The 12,243-nt window shown below is 36.8% G+C and overlaps 1 long non-coding RNA gene across 1 annotated transcript in view; it reads left to right on the forward strand.

Annotated features, from left to right (window-relative positions):
* LOC133520522 (uncharacterized) overlaps positions 1 to 12,243 on the forward strand; it is a 101,305-nt gene that overhangs the window by 44,222 nt on the left and 44,840 nt on the right. The window lies entirely within an intron of this gene.

Here is a 12,243-nt window from a genome sequence, read left to right on the forward strand (position 1 = left end):
GGCCCCGTTTTCTGTTCTCAGTACGAAATTTAATACTCAAGCCGTAGCCATTTTGGTGTAGGACAAGCTTGTGTAAGCATGTGTGCGTATAGGTAAATGTGTGTGAAGAGACCTTGGTTTTACGTGTGTATGTACATAGTGATGTGTCAAACTGTAAACTGTGATGTCACATAATTTTCAAAGAGCGTTTTGGGCGCGAATGCTTCTATCAAAAGATATTTTGTTAATTTAACATATTTAAAGCCGTTTTTAGGCTAAAAGTTGAATTTTAGGCCGTTTGGTTAATATATAACGTATTACAAGCGTTTCAAAAAATTGGAAACAACCCTATTGAAAACAAGAGGTCAATACCACTCGATTCCCAATTTCTATCGCTCGTATTTAAAAAATAGCATTTCGCCGTTTCCCACAGATTTTCGAGTGACGAAATCGAGCGCTCGAAATTCAAAAATCGGTCCCCTGCCCGCGTAGCCAACGTTACAATCGTTAACGCTCCGTAGGGTAGCGTAGCCATCTCTCTCTATCTCTCTTCCAAACTAGTGCGACTGTGACAGTTGCGTTTCGTTCGCCACGGAGCGTGAACGATATGCACGTTGACTACACGGGCTGTTCTGAAACGGGACGTAAAAATATTAACTATGGAATAAAGCAAACATAAATTATAGATTAAATGATATCGTAAATTACATTAATGAACAAACATAACATTTTATCTATTTGATCTCCGTCCGTCGAATAGAAATACGAAAATATTAGCTTTTTACATTTTTTTAATTGGCTATGTCGAAATCGTTCACACCTTTGCCTTGCGCGCGCATTGGAATCGTGCGTAAAAAAAATAACGCGCCAGCCATTTTGCGTATTTGTCATAAAATTGGAATAGTTTTGCATGTTTTTAGTTTGACAAAAATGTAATTTATAAGCATTGAAAATGAAGAACACTTAAAATTGACGCTGCCAGTAATAGGTATTAATAGAGGCAAGAGCCGGGAACGATAGCCTTTTATCATCAAAACTAAATTATAAGTTTTGTTTTTTCCTCGCAAGTGTGTTGAAAAACGTCGTATGAAACGCGTGTGCATTGGTCATTACCCATCGGCTTTCTTATTGCGCGCCCGCGTACAGCTCGCGTGCACAATATCGCCAACTTAGCACACTTGTATCATAATGTACTCTATTTTAATATTAACAGATACATTCACTTTTTAATACTTGACTTTTGAAACTTTATCACCATTTACACGATTTTCGATAGAAATATTTATTTATTTAAACTTTATTGCACAAAGATATACAACTACCTATGTACAAATAGCGGACTTAATGCCAAAAGGCATTATCCACCAGTCAACCATAGAGCCAAACAGAAACGCTATGCAAGGAGAAACAAACAATCCAGTAAAGAAAATTGACAAATACATTATTACAAAGGGAAACATTGTATAATATATATACTTACATAAACATCTATATATATTATATAAATAAATATACTAATATACCTATATATGGGATGATGGACACTAGACGAGTTCTTCATTTAGCAGATGACTACAAAGCATCCGCTTGAAAACTAATTTGCTTGGGGATTGTCTTATAGGGAGAGGGAGTGCATTCCAGAGACGGATTGCCTGACCGGCGAAAGAATCAGACACAAAACCGGTACGGTCAGGAAGGATTGAAAAAAAAGTGAGCGGGAGGAACGCAGTTCACATCCGGGACGGGGAAATATCAATTAATTTACCTATATTACACTCGACGACGTACATACTTATATTAGGAATCGCTGAACATCCGTCGGGATGAGTCGATGACTTATGAGGTCCCCTATGAGCAGTCCTCTTCGTATTATGGTGAGTTTATGGGACACCTCATATATCTAAATCTAAGAAGGGACGAGGTAACGTACATGGTTCGGTTCGGTCGATAAAGATTGCTTAGCTCAGGAGCTTTGAACAGCAGGAGCAACAGGAGCAACCTCGACTTATTTAAGAAAAAGAGGAAGTTTAGTTAGCTTATTTCCACAAGGAAAGCTCGATTTTGTCTCGGTCTGTTCATCGTTAGCTAGGATTTTCTATTGAGACTGGAGTTTAAGCGCAAAAGTAAAGCGACTATCTTTTACATCTAAAGAAGCGGCGAATAAAAAAAAATAGGGCACTGTACCCGTTGTGGCAATTAATTGTTTTAATTAAGCTATAAAAACTAAAAAAATAATAGTTATTCTATATAATCATTCAAACTTCAACTGTACAAAACGGTGGTAAGGTGGTCAAAAACGGTACTATCGGCCCTATTTTATTTTGTCATGACTAATACATAATATAACATTAAGCTAATTAGATGATTAAAATAATAGCGAACTGGAGTAATTTTATCGCAAAACATTCTCTAAATTCTATATGAAATATGTATGGCGTTGAAAAGATGGCGACAGAGCAAAATTCATGCGTGACGGATTCTTTACGTTTGAACAAGTTCGCAAACGGAATCCGTCAAGCTATGCAAGCATTATATTATTTACACTCGCGTAATGTGGAGCTCGATGTACAAACTTTGCTGAGTAGAATTCAACTTTTAAAGGATTATGCACGCTACACTAAACCGTGCTGAACGGACTCCGAACTTTCGTGCTTCCATGCAAGCTTCTGACATCGCAAGTCTTCTGATATGACCGCCATACCAGGATATCCAGCATATACATATACACTTGAAATACAATTTGAGCAACAAAAAATTTAATCTATTGATCACACTTTTTTCAAATTGAAAATAAAACCAACTACCTAGTACAATTTGGCTATTAATCCAGCAACTTCGTCGACTTCGTAATGGGGTTCGTTTGCTTCAAATCCGGTAGTTCTGATTTTTTGCACACTTGTTTATGATGTTGGCTCAATTAATAATCCAAATTTTTTAACCTCGATCGCCGAGCGCAACTATGTCAAATAAAACCGGCCAAGAGCATGTCGGGCCACGCTCAGTGTAGGGTTCCGTAGTTACTCTTCCGTCACAATAAGCTAAATTGGAGCTTAAAGTATAGTAAATTGTTAACCAAGGGATGAAACGGTACCTTTCACCCGAGTTAAACAAATTGGCAAATTTGCATAATCAGTACCTAATTAAAGTACCTAAGTCTTTTTACTATGAAGGGGAAACTTTTTGCGATAACTCAAAAACAGCTAAACTGATCATGTCCGCTATAGTTTTCATTTAATGTCTTTCTTAAGCTCTACTTCCACGATTTTTTTCATATTTTTTGGACCTATGGTTCAAAAGTTGGAGGGGGGGGGGGACACATTTTTTTTTTCTTTCGGAGCGATTATCTCCGAATATATTCACTTTATCAAAAAATGTTTCTTGAAAACCCCTATTAGTTTTGAAAGACCTTTCCAACGATACCCCACACTCTAGGGTTGAAGCAAAAAAAAATTTCACCCCCACTTTACGTGTAGGGGAGGTACCCTAAAAAAAATTAAATTTTTAGATTTTATTGTACGACTTTGTCGGCTTTATTGATTTATATATCCATGCCAAATTTCAGCTTTATAGCACTAATGACCACGGAGAAAAGCCTCGGACAGACAGACAGACAGACAGACAGACAGACAGACAGACAGACAGACAGACGGACATGGCGAAACTATAAGGGTTCCGTTTTATGCCATTTGGCTACGGAACCCTAAAAACGGAAAAATCGCGAAAATTTCGTTTTTTTTAGATTTGGGCGAATATAACCCTAAAGGTCTAGTTTTTGATATTATCATCTGGGGTGTTTTTAAAGTAGACTAATTTTGCTACAGTACGAGACTAGAATTGTTTCTGTAGACCTAATAGTTTTCGAGATACATAACTCACATATAGTTTGGTCCGCAGTATTGACAAATTCGGGCTGGATTCTGTACGATTTAAATTAATGCCGGAACGATGCAGTGTGAACCATTCTTAACTCGTAAAACAACAAGTTTTGAAGTAGCAACGTGTTAAAAATTTACGCTCGAGAATAAGCACTATTCATTGTCGTTAAAACTTCCCGGGGAGTAAAATGGTTTTTATTTGCGTCGATGTAACATCAAAAGTAAACGGGGGAGAGTTTCATATTTGCACATAAAACTTATATAGCGGGCTGTCCTGGATAAGTAGCGAACGTACGTCCTAAGTCCTAAGACAAGGATAACTAGGTATCGTTAAGTTCTGCGACATTGACAAAAATACGAGTACATTGTCGCTTAGTAGATACATAACTGTGCTGTCTTTTCCGTGAAACTATAAGTCTATTTTTTTGCGTTGCTAGTTTTTTACGTCTTATAAATAGTGATGTGCTACAACCGGTACTAACCGAAACTAAACTATTGGGAGTTACTTATATAGGCATGTCACACCATTTTGAGGCATTTAGAAATTTTTATCCAGGTCAATACACAATATTTCTAATATTTAAAAGCGATTTTATTGTAAGATTAACTGTCACCTCGAAACTCATAATCCAATTTTTAAATGTTTGAGTGGATTAGTAGTGAGTAGATTTCATTCATTGTTTATTTTGATATTTATCGGTTATTCACAATCCGAAATCAAAGATCAGCACTATTTGTTTTAAGCTGGTCACATTATTTCTACGTTTGACATTTGTGGTTGTCATTTTAGTCTACGGAATAAAAAACAGACTTTAATTATTAGTAAGGAACTTTTTTTTTTATAGATTCGGCCCGCCTCAATGCAATGTAAGCTGACGCTATAGTGTGCCCATAACACAAACATAAGACACATCAGAAAAGCCGCTTATGCATTTGCGACATTTGACCACTTAACCTACAACCGTTCATTCCTCATTCATCTTGCATTGTAGTATTGTCGAATACGGCCGTTAGTATTCGACAATACTTCGAAGTGATCACTACGGTACGATAACGATCTGTCTATGTCAAAAGTGATATTTCCTCAACCAAAAACGTCACTTGACACTGACAGATCGGTATCGTACCGCAGTGATCTCTTAGATGCATTGTTCGAATTGGACCCTAAAGCTTGTTTTTGGTGTGCGGAATCTTGGAACTGAGAATAATAAGCTTGTTAGCTTTCTTGGCGGAGGGGAAGTGTTTTCTTGAGGTAACCAGGCATTTAGAAGCTCGGACCATATCCGAAGTGTTCGTGGAAACTTAAGAGAACTGGGGGGCGATTTTTGCTCGATAGCGCTCTATTTCGTGTGGCTTCCTTCAATACTATCTCCACTAATAGCGTGTAGCTGTGCTCTCTCGGAAAGGTTTCCACGGAAGACCAGCGTCGAGATCCTTAGGTGGTATCTTGACATTAAGCTGAGTGGAGACCTTTTCAGTGACGCTTAATAATAAATTTATTCTGTCGTCTCATGTAATACTTAAACTTAAGCGTTTTCTGAATAAATTTCTTCTATTCTATTCTATTCTAATACTTATAGGCAATTAAATTCTACTAATAACGAAAACGAAACCGAGCGAGTGGTTGATATGATATGTATAAACCGTGTTTTTATCGAATTCCTTTAACTTCGGAGTATATGTAGGTACGTTTAAGGAAAATAAATGGCATGGTTCATTTTAAGACATTAATTCTTTTATTGTTATAAAAAGTCATTAAATGTTGCATATAGCGTTGTTGTAACACAGATATCAAAGTCTGTTTTTTTATTCCGTAGACTAAAATGACAACCACAAATGTCAACCGTAGAAATAATGTGACTAGCTTAAAACAAACAGTGCTGATCTTTGATTTCGGTTTGTGAATAACCGATAAATATTAAATTAATTTTAGATTCAAAATAAACAATGAATGAAATCTACTCACTACATGATAGGAAGTAAACAATAAATAAAATCTACTCACTACTAATCCACTCAAACATTTAAAAATTGCATTATGAGCTTTTAATCTTACTGTTAATCTTACAATAAAATCGCTTTTAAATATTAGAAATATTGTGTATAGACCTGGATCTGGATACAAATTTTCTAAATGCCTCAAAATGGTGTGACATGCCTATATAAGTAATTCTCAATAGTTTATTTTCGGTTAGTACCGGTTGTAGCACATCACTTTTTATAAGACGTAAAAAAACTAGCAACACATGAAATGTCATTTTAGTCTACGGGATAAAAAAATAGACAACATTTAACTACAACCATACAATAGAAAACTTTGACTTATAAATGTCATTTCGAACATCGATCTTCAGAGAGTACTTACGTCGTAGCAAATGTATTAACTCGTACTTAACAGGTCCTAAGGCAAGAGTACACGCTCGTAGGAGCTTTATCAGATAAAAATAAATCGTCGATTATCTCTGAAATTAATTAGAATTAGGAGCTAATTAGAATACCGGTGTCTTTGCGAAAGTTGCACAATATAAGCTCAGGAATGCACCCTTGAAATTAACGTAAATATAAAAAAAAAAACACGATGTATATACAACTAGACACTAGATTCCCAATGTCTATCGCTCGTATTTTAAAAATAAAAGCATTTCGCCGTTTTCCACAGATTTGCAAGACGAAATCGAGCGCTCGAAATAAGAAAATCGGCCCCCTGAAAATCCTGAAATCAGTTTTAGGTAATGAAATCCCGATAGCGTAAATTTGAATATAGGTACTTACAAAGGTAGTATAAGTTAAATACGAATGCATAGGTATAGGTAGATACGATACCTAACGAGAAAACTTATCACGTTTGTGTTAATATGTATTAAATTACTAAAGTCCTAGGTTCTTTTACTTCACACTGCTACTTCAGTTTCTGCTATGGTTATATTAGAGTTGATTGAGTTGATGAATATAGTTAATTTCATGCTTTCAGGCCTATGAAAATGAGCCCTCTTGGACCAATTTGTACACGAAATGCTCGCAGAAGCTAGGAACCAAAAGGAAGTTTATGATGGTAAGGTTTTTGATGTTTAGTTGAAAGAAAAAAGAACGACTAAATTCAGGTCTAAAGTTTGAAGTCAAGTTGTGCAACTAATGTGCACATTGGCTCTGCATTAATTGTTCACACGAAGCTTAATGTAAGTAAAAACCACAATGCTGTCTGAACTAAGTGATTTGATTAGGTGTAGCACAGAATGCAGATAGAAAATTAAACACAAAATAACATATCGATTTTGATTTATCTCACTGCAAAAGCCATGACCCATAACTTTTTCATCAGACAACTCCTAGGTCTCTGTAATTTTCAAGAAAGAAATCAGACTCGGGGAACGTCATTTGTCAAATGTATAGCTTTTAGTTGGCCAACCGTACAGTGCCTGCTATTATGGTATCTAAGCGTTTATTATTAATAATTTATTATTAAGCATTCGTCAGAGGTGAAGGAGGAGAGCACGCATCAGAGGCGATATGTGATATTGCTGTCCCTATAAATTACGCATAGGCAATAGAAAATGAAACATAAAAGTTCCATTGACCTAGTTTCGGCTATTTTGCGAGATTGAGTTACAAAATAATTAACTTTCACGTTGCTTTTACGTATCTAAACATTAGTTAGGACGGACGTTTGGTTTGGACTGTGGACGTAGTCGGATTTGTGGAATTTGACATCAAGGCTTATGCGATAAGTCGTGCCATTTATTATAAAAAGTAATTTCATTAAGAATGTCAGTAAATAAGAGTTTACTAAATCCGTGAATATAAAACTAATTAATTCATGCTCGTATTTCCAAAGGGATCCTAAATAAGATAAATACTTAGGTAATTTCTTGACCAAATATGTTGGTGTCCATCATCCTTCATGTACAGGCACAGGTACACTCGAGGCTAGACCCCGTTAATCCATCGTAACAACAGCCTTGTGCTCGCGGTCGCAGCCACCGCACAGTTCAAATTAAACGCACGCCTAAGACCCCTTATAAAATTACAATAACTGTATAATACCGTAAAGCGCGGTTAGGAGCAGACTCGATTAAAAGGGCCCATATAAAGATAATTATTCCACAGAATACCGCGACCTCGTTAGACATGATATCGGTTTATGTCTTTCGCAAGTGGCATGATATAAATTGCCTAAATGGCCGGGTCTGGGAGGGATTTCCAAACGGTTCCTATTGTGTGACGCTGCCGGTGAAGATATGTTATTTGTAATGGCATATCGTTAAAGCCTATTTATGTCTAATAGTGGTCTTGCCCTGTGGATCTATTGTTGGGGACGGCTGACATTTTATATGAATTTTGTGGGCTCTTCAGTTGACAGAACCTGAAAGCGATTGTCTTGGTATTTACTAATAGGTATGTACCTAGCATACCTAAGTAAATTTATTTTGAAACCTTAATTAATATTATTCATAATAAAATATATGAAGGAATTCTTTTATAACGGTATTATCCACCAGTCTAACTAAACAGAAAGATTACATCGGTGAACTCGCTTAAAACAAAGCAAACACTATGAATGTGTACCTAGATATAAAATATTGATGTAGCTAACCTAAGTTTTACCAAGTACCTATTACTTTATGTATCCAGTGTAAAATATATATTTCCTGTTATGTATAGGTATCAAATCTGCCATGGAAGGACCCCTGAACGCATTTGCCAGAGTAACCTCCAACCGAGGAAAATGGCGAGAAATCGTACGGCAAGCAACATCACTGTGTCTATACTAATGTTAGCAGTAGAACGACTCTCGGCAAAGAGTATAACGACAAAGAAGATAGGTATCAAATCAATCCCTCACCTTGTCAGTACAATATGTTCTCCCAGCAATTTTAGCGGTTTCACATGAAAATTTGGCAATTACTAACGATTTAAAACTCGAATTCTAAACTCTCAAAACGTCGGAAATCTTGGCGCAAATTAAAACTTCCAACATTCAGTGTTTTCGCGTTTACTTTTTCTATTAAACTTTGTTTTTCGTAGGTACGGGATGAGGCAGCTTCGAGATTTATCTACGCGATACCGTCCTATTTGGCTGGGGAAAATTCAATTTGGTTTTTACCTGAGGCGGTAGTGCGAACCCTCGTATCCTCTCCTTAATGTTATGGAATGCCCTCTACCAAAACACTTTTTAGAGCCGGCTTTAAATTATATCTTAGCGTTATCCGTTTGTGAATTCGGGAGCTCAGAATTTAATTTTGAAATGGCACAATAAGGCACTTTGAGAGAGAATTTGTTTTTGTAGTAGCAGTTTGGTTGGGGCACTAAAAAAAATAATGGTCAAAACTAAACAATAAGTACTTCGCCTATGTTGGTAAACAACAACTACCTAATTATGAACAAAACTCAAATAATTTAGATAATGGAACTTGAACTTTTTTTATTCTTCGTAGATTTTTTGTACTTACCATTTCAGATTTTTTTTAATCAATAGGTATGCCGGTGATGTTTTTAATCATGGCTTAGGGGCCGCTGCACGTGTCTCCATTTATAATAAGTAGGAACTCATTCCGCAGGAAACTTTTCCAAAAACGCCTAGAATAAATTCATGCGGTGAATTCGCAAGAAGGTTATTATAACTTTGCCTCGTTGTGTACTTACGGAGTTTAAAAAAAAAAATTCTGAATGCCGACAATGAAGGAGAAAAGCGGTTGACAAAAGTGATTTTGCTGTTTTCATTTACTTTCCATTATTCATTCATCTCGTTTGTCATCCTTTTCTCTCCATCGTCGCGAGTAAAGCAGAAGAATGACACTCGTTTATATTTGCGTAGCTAAGTGGCTAGATGCCGTTGGTTCTTATTACAATGAGGTCGAATGAATCGAATGCTCAAGCTGAACCAATGTAACTGTGAGCTCGAGATCTGTGACAAGTATAGTCTGTTTGGAAAGAGAAGAGTCGTGGAATGTATTGGGCCCCATACATTCCACGACTCTTCTCTTTCCGCACAGACTCTATATCAAATCGGAGAGCGCACTTATTCTATTTTGCCAAAGCTTTTTCTCGCCTGAGCTCGCGTAAACAATTGGAAGAAGTCTTCAAAAAAGAAATATTCAGTACAAAGAGGTCCGCAACTTCTGTCGTTTCCTATATAGAGTCGAAGTTTAAACGTTTGCGCGTAACGACTGCAGAGTGTGCTCACAATTGCATTGCGGGAGTTATTCCGGGAATGCGCGATTCAATAACACGTGATGCTACTTTGAAATTGATCCGTCGCAATTTGCAAGCTTAGCTGAGTCCACACTTGTATCATTTCGCCGTATCGTATCTCCGTCGCGTAGCTCCGACGCGTATCATGATCGTTAGTGGGAACGCGAAAAAATCGCCATCAACATCATGCAACGCGCCGTATCTAATCGCGCGCAATCCATGTTGCTATGCGGTTATTCAAGGGATACGGAATTACGGACACGCTTTTGATAAGTTTGTACGTGTACCGATCCAAGGACCCACCAGATGTGCAGTGCTGTCGTAGCGTAGCAATAGTTTCTTATGTTATAATATGGATATCGTTTTTTAACCTCCTTGTTATTATACAGGTTGTTTATTTAGTCACCTGAAATTATTTACGGGGTGAATATATATGTCTTACTGAGCAACTTTTACAATGGAATCCACCCCGAAAACTCAAAAAAAAAGTTGGGCTGGGCGCGAAATTCAAATTTTGTATGGAACCATAAACCTTCGCGCCTTCATGTTTTAAATTTGCCGCTCTTTTCTACTGACGGAAATGGCTTGATAGGCTATGTTATAAAACAGGTCTGCTAATACTCATTTTGGTGAGCGATCTTAGCAGTCGACATTTTTGACTAGGCACCTTGTACAGACGAACGATCACAGAAAATAAAGGCAAAATGATACGGTGTTACTATATGATGCTAGTGATACGATATGCCCAAAGTGAGCGTCCATACTTAATGATACAGCGTTATGATACGATACGCTGATACGCTATGCTATTTTTTCATGCCACGATGCTAGTGATACCGCATGTCCAAAGTGAGGGTCCATACTTAGGATACGCGAGCTTATGATCGTGATCGGCAAAATGATACAAGTGTGGACCCAGCTTCACGGGTCAAATAGGTAATCATTTTACCTACATTTATAGGCATATCAGCTTTCGAAACAGCAGGACAAAGAGAATAAATAGGAATGTTTGGAAACACATTCTACCGCCACTTAGGAAAATAGGTAATCACGAGCACTCAAATCAAATGTACCTACCTACCTACCTATTTGTACCCGAGTTACAAGTGTTTTCTATTATTTAAGTATTTGATCACAAAACAAGCCTAATTGAGCGTACTAATGTGACTACTGTGACTAGGTTGATTTAAGAAGACCAGGTCTGAAATACTTGTTCAAGCTTTTGACCGTTACTGGTCTACCCGGTACCGTAAACTTTACGGCGGCGTAAAGGGAAGGTTGATTGTTATCTATGAGATGAGTATGTGTGCGAGCTCCGGTCTGTCATAATATCAACCTTTTTCCATAATTACCTATATAACTGAATAGATAGGTATGGGTGTGCAAAGCAGTGCAGGTGCTGTCTTTTACTCTTCAATCAATTTGACTTCTGGCGAAATGCGAAAACGTAAAACATTTTCAGTTTCTTTACAAAAATCCACTAAAAGGAATTAAACTAGGTACACTGAATGCGTTCGTTTTATGTTTAATATCAGGTTACCAGTAATTATGTTGAATAATAATAAAGCACAGGATTAAAACCGACGATATTTGGCACGATAACCAGGTTATATCCGTGCGGCTGACACAGCCTGCTGAATGGGTGATTAAACAGGACCCATAAAATTATATTACCTATCCACATTAACTCCATTGACATGGCAAACGTTGTTGAAAATGTTCCTGCTGAAACACGACAAGCTGACTGCATTCAGTGCTAAAAATTATACCCAATCCAAAGTAGGTAAACAACTACACATAGCGAAAGAGCGATGTATCTACTAGGCACAGTAAAGTCTAGACGTTCAGTAGATGTTATCTATCAATGTGTATGACAATTTTGAAGGAATTAGTTTCAATGGTTCAAATTCTAATGAAAATATATGATTCAATATTTGTGAAATATCCTAGTATCATGATTTTTAGCTCTATATCAAATCTATAGTCTGTCAAGCCATTTTCGTCAGTAGAAAAAAAAGGCGACAAATTTAAAAAATGTGGACGCGAAGGGTTATCTTCCCATACAAAATTTTATATTCGCGCCTTTTTCTACTGACAAACTAGTTTGACCTAGTATATTTAGGTATTTCAATAACAACTGAATACTTAAAAGACACTTTGTGAATATTATTTTTTACGAAATTCGCATCTCCTTAATCAG

Source organism: Cydia pomonella, chromosome 8 (genome assembly GCF_033807575.1).
Source record: "Cydia pomonella isolate Wapato2018A chromosome 8, ilCydPomo1, whole genome shotgun sequence".
NCBI classification, from domain to species: domain Eukaryota; kingdom Metazoa; phylum Arthropoda; class Insecta; order Lepidoptera; family Tortricidae; genus Cydia; species Cydia pomonella.